The sequence below is a fragment of the Populus nigra genome, chromosome 9 (genome assembly GCF_951802175.1).
Source record: "Populus nigra chromosome 9, ddPopNigr1.1, whole genome shotgun sequence".
Taxonomy (NCBI): Eukaryota; Viridiplantae; Streptophyta; class Magnoliopsida; order Malpighiales; family Salicaceae; genus Populus; species Populus nigra.
Window position 1 is genome coordinate 11,088,166 of NC_084860.1, and position 6,000 is coordinate 11,094,165.

A 6,000-nucleotide genomic window follows, 5' to 3' on the forward strand; every position below is an offset into this window, starting at 1 on the left:
GATATTTTAATCAAATCCTAATGGATAATTATAAACTGATTATGATAACCATTTCATATTTTTAAAACATGATAAAAATGTGATTTTATTTTTTAGAAAATATACATGAAAAACCTTTAGAATTTGACCGCATGCATGAAAACAAAATATATTTTGTGTTTTTGAAATGAGGAAATGTTTTAATTTTTTTGGATTTTTTGAAAATTTGGAGAAAACCAGGTATTTTTAATACGGAGTCTATATCTTATAGTGTAAGTCTACATTCCGATACTAAATAAAATTCTTGAAAAAACTATACTTTTGTGTTTTCTAAAATAAAGGAATACTTGTTCAATGACAAGTATTAAACTTTCAAAATATTTGGAGAAAACCAGGTATTTCTAAAATTTTCAAAATATTTTTGTGAGCTAAAGACTAGAAAACCTTTTACCAATACTTATTCAATGACAAGTATTAAACCACTTACACTTCTTTTTTCTATGAGATTTTTTTAAATATTTAAAATGCCACTTATACTTTCCATAATATACTTTCTTAGTAGATTTGATTGGAATAACAATGAAACTCTATAGAAGGATTTTGCCAATTCACATTTAACTTTGTTTTTCAATGATTTCAAGTGAAACAAGAGTGTTAGAAGTTGTTTTTTGGAGGGAGTATGCTTAGATATTTGCCTTAGAAGTTCCACACTTGTTATGGCGAAGGGAATGGCTATTTATAGGCTCAAAAATGAAACTAGTCGTTAGACACAGTTTTCTGCCTGTTGGAGAATTAGTCAGATCATTTTAGAATTAGTGAGACCTTTTTAGAATCAATCAGACTATATGAAGAACCTAAGCAGTTTTTGAAAAATTTCCAGAAATAAACTAGTTGTTTTGATAAATGGCAAAACCATTTTAAGAAACGGTATGACTGTTTCTCAAAATAGCTGGACTGTTTTGGCTCTATGCAGCCAATGTCCTGTTTTTATGTTTTAGTATTTTTTTAGTTTTCTTTGGTTCTTTTGGGTTTGTTTAGGTTGTCCTAAACAAGTCGAGTGCTATCTAGCGAAACTCTATTACAAAATCTTTATTGGTGAAGTCGATAACTGTTATATTTACAAGCTCTTTGTTCTTGACTTTTATGAGTCCATTCCTTTCTTGTTTGATGATTTCTTATTTGTATTAAACTTTTCTAGATAATTGTAAGGGTTCGTGCAACATGTAATATACATATTCATATTTATATTTATATGGCATGCAGTGTGTTTTACTTAACAAATAAAATAAGATTAATGCATGTGACACACAAACGTGTTTCATGTAGCATATTGTCATAAACTTATTAAATCGTTTAAGCATTATAGCATAGTATTTAAAAGCTTAATAACATATATCATGATTATCAATATGGCATACTTATATGCATGTACATGTATATGCATTCATCAAAACCATATCAAATCAATGTTTTACTATTGACATATGTCGTATTGCTTCAATATTCAATGTTTATGTTATCATCATAACATAAATGTATGCATTCATCAAAACTATATCAAATCAATGTTTTACTATTGACATATAACATATTACTTAATTAATAACATCAATATTCAATGTTTATGTTATTATCAAAACATAATTAAATCATCATCGTAGCCATAAGGTTAACATATAATTCTCAATCAATTCAATGTTGAAAAATAAAATTGGAAAACTCAATGAAAAAAAAAAGAAAAAGACTTGAGTCAACCTAAGTTAACCTATCAAACCTGAATATGAGACCAAAATAACCCAATAGAAAGCAAATCAAAACAAATTATGAAACTCAAATCCCAATCAATTCAATGTTGAATGATGAAATTGAAAAAAAAAATCAATTAAAAAAAGAAAAAAAAGACGAGTCAACCCGTCAAATCCTTGACTAATTCTCAATCAACCTAAACATTGAAGGATATAATTGAAAAAAAAATCAATTATAAAAAGGACAAAAAAACCTAGTCAACTAGGTTAATCTACAAAGACTAAGATAAACTTATAGAAAATAAACCAAAATAAATAATGAAGTTCAATTCTCACTAAATTTAATATTAAATAACAAAATTGAAAATAAAACTAAATTTAAAACTAAAAAATAGAGAAAAGAAAAGGAAAAAAGTATTATTCCCATGAACAATAGTTTGTGAGAGGGGAATAGTAATTCTCTTCCTCAATTAGTTTTTGTTAATTATAGACATACAATTTCTAAGTAGCTAGATGTTTGGTTATAATTTTTTATTATTATGAAATTTTACTGTATAGCTGGCTACTAACTAATAATTTATTAGTAAGTTTTTATCATTATTATATAAAGAAATGATTTTTGAAAGAGCTGGTGATTCAGGGGGTAGCCTCCAATTGTACAGTTAAAAGCCATTTGGGCCTCCCATATAGTTAAAGAAACATGCTAATAAATGGAAAAATAACACTAATGAATCTTGGTCCGTGTTTATGTGACCCAACGCGAAGGAGAGCAACGTTACTTATGGTCCTGCCTGGTTTGTTAAGTGTGATAATGATTTTTTTAAAACTTTTGTTTTTGGTAAAAAATATACTATAATAATATTTTAAAAATTATTTTTTATACCAGTACATTAAATTAAATGATTGTAAAAAAATATTTTGAAAATGTAAAAAGATAATAAAATTTTATTTTTTTTAAATCTTTTAAAATATAAAATAAATGGGAATAGTCAAGCAGGGGTGTTCACGATCTAGTTTGGTCTGGTTCGAGTCGGTTTTTTAGCACTAAAAACCAGAAAAATCAAAATGTTTTTGCTGTTAACGTTGTATACCTTAATCTAGGACGTGGAGATTGCTCTTAAAGGTTATCCAATAAGTCGTTGTATATCTTTTTAGGAGCAACCAATGAGAGAGAAAAGCACCGCGCGGGAGGGGGGGAGGGTTTAGATTCAATTAAATCGGTTTGGTGTGGTCATGTTTAGTCCGTTTAAGTTTTTTTAAACCAGAATCGAATCGAACCAGGTGGTTTTTTATTTTTTAATTGGTTTATTCGGTTTTTTTCTATCGGTTCAGTTTTTTCGGTTAATTGTTTTTGGTTTTTTTGGTTTAATTGGTTAGTCGGTTTTTTTAAACACCCCTATAGTCAAGTATGACTCTGATCATAGTTTTAAAACCTGACCCGGCCCGTCAATCGACCCGGGACCCGGCTGACTTGAGTTAAAACCGAGTCGAGTTTAAAAAAATAAGGGAAGTTAGTGACCCAGTAAAACCTGATCAAAATCTCAGTTGCAATTCGTTAATTATTTATTTTTTTAATAAAAATATATTATTTTGATTTTAAAAAAAATAAAATTAACCCAGTACCTTCACCCTTAATTCGGAGGGATCACGGGGCAGATTTAAAAACTCTGGCCCTGGCTAATGGCTACCCTAGCTCCTATATCAGTGGCACGACAATGGACCACCTGATGTAGTGGAAGGTGCCAAAAAGGTGGGAAGTGAAGAGTTACACACAACCTGATATGTATCATACTCAAGTCTTAATTATTACACAGTTGGGTTTACATGAAAGTTATATGTGCTGCTGCTGCTGCTGCGGGCTGCCACGATGCGTGCTCTAAAGCTGCTTTTAATACTCTCCTTGTCTCTTTGTGGTGTAAATGCTCGGTCAAACCACCTTCTTTCCAAGGAATCCTTGACCACTCGCTATCGCTATTATTTTGGTCATCATCATTTTCCCTCTGAGGCTGGGGTTTTTTATTTTCTTTCCACTTGCTGCGTGCTGTGGCAGTCTGCCTCTCATTAAAATATTTGCCCTGCATCGATATGCAAGAAGGAGTATCCTCCGTGTGTAAAGCCCATTTCCACCGTGAAAAACCATCTCCACTCGACGCCTGTTTTATTGCTGGCTAGGTTGGGGGTTCGGTGACCCTTTCCACAGTGGATAATGCGTGTGCTTGGAGGACAGTACAGAGCAGGTCTCTCTGCCTCCGAGGCCTTTGTATCATTGCTACTCGCTTATCCATGCGCGTGCCGCAGCTGTGATAATTAATTCACCATCCAATGACAGAATATTTTGAAATATACAACCACTCCATCAATTATTGAATAAATAAAAAACATAAATAAATTGCCAACGTCATTCTATAAAGAGAATTGGTTTTCTATTTTTCTGCAGGAAGAATTTTTTATTTTACTAACTCCAGTCTTTTTAGAAAAGTAAAGTATTATTTTGTTTTTAGATTTCTCCTTTAATAAAATTCGAACGAGATGCAATATTTCTCTTAACTTGCTATTTTGATGGTGGCGCGTGGGGTGTTTTAGCAAGTCATACAAAAGCAAGCGCGTGAAGTGGACAATTCCATTTATTATCTTTGGAACTCTGGTCACGTGCAGCCTCGGATTCCTCCCTGTTTTTTTCACCTCGTCGTCGCCTTCGATCTCCCATGTGATCCCAGTACGAAAAGAGGCATCATTCTCCAACATAATATCAAGATTGCCATCTATGTTGTCTTTTAGGTAAAGAAAACGGCTAAGAATTTGGTGCTGGGGCAGAAGAGAAGGGGCACCCCAAGTCACGGCGATGTTGATATTCCATCCACTGGTTTCTTGCCCTTGTACATTTGTGAACTGGCCACGTTCATGGAGACTCCATGGAACATGCCCTCTTCGATCATGTTTAGCTGTTGAAGTTGATGTATTGTTTTTTGAGGTTCATGTTCTTTAATGATATGGCCCAAATCTTGTCCACTTTTATCTAAGAATTAATCATCTAGTTAGGGCAATTCTTGAGGCTTACATTACCATAAGATACATTCCAACTTGGTTTTTCAAGGTAGTGTTTGAAACGATGTTGGAACCACATTTCTCAAGAGTTTAAAATTTGTTTTATTTAAAGTTAATTTTTTATAATTTTAGTTTGGTTTTAATACACTGATATAAAAAAATAATATTTTAATATATTTTTAAATAAGAAACATTTTAAACCGTAACTTTTATTGCACTTCCAAAAATTACCCGGACAAACATTTTAATTGGGAGTTCACGGAAGATGGCTAGTAATTTTCTTGGTAAGAAGGGAATAAATTACCGTCTCACTTATCTGGGTCGATTACCGTCTCACTTATCTGGGTCGATAAAATATATTTTTCAATGATAATATTTTCTCGAATCTAGAAAAAAAAAAGTCATTTCATCTTCTTCTTTACGTTCCACGACTTGGCTCGAGCTCTCCAATCTTGTTTTTTCTTTTTACATAGCAAAAGAAGGCTTAACTCGTTAAGTAATCTGGGCGTTGTGTACAATACGTAGAAGACACTAATTCCTTCTCTTTCAAGACTATTGGAAAGCGAACACACGCATTTCTTTGCCTGCCTCTCTCCCACTTGTTAAAAGAAGATAAAAAAGAGGATTGGAAAGAAGATGGAGAGAGAGAGAGAGAGAGAGAGAGAGAGAGAGAGAGAGAGAGAGAGAGAGAGATCTTCCTTCTTCTTGCTTTCATGCATGCCAATCAAAACCTCCATGTGTGGACATCCTAGCTTAATTTTCTTGACCAAAAGCATCGGCCTAGCAACATGTGTCCTGAATAACCACGAGGATGGGGAGGATAGCATTACCATGAAAAAAATATTCCAGTCTAATATAAATTATATTTTATTATTTAAATTATTGAATTGATATGACTTTATACCTATTATTTTTCTAAATGAACCTTTAGCTACCACATCATACAAACTATGTATTCATTCATTCTCAGCATAAAACCCAGATTAATTAGGCTTATGGATCAGTAAAAAATAATTATTTATTTGATAAAAGTTAAATTTAAAATAATAGTTGTATATAGATTTCAAGTGAAAAAATATTTTATTTAAAAAATAATATAAATTATATTTTAAAATTTTATCAAGCATTATTAAATTCATTCAACCCGTCTCACAACCTTATTATTTACGCAACACACACGGGCAGAGTCAGGTCATTTGCATATTGCTAAAGACAAAGAGCAAAAAATATA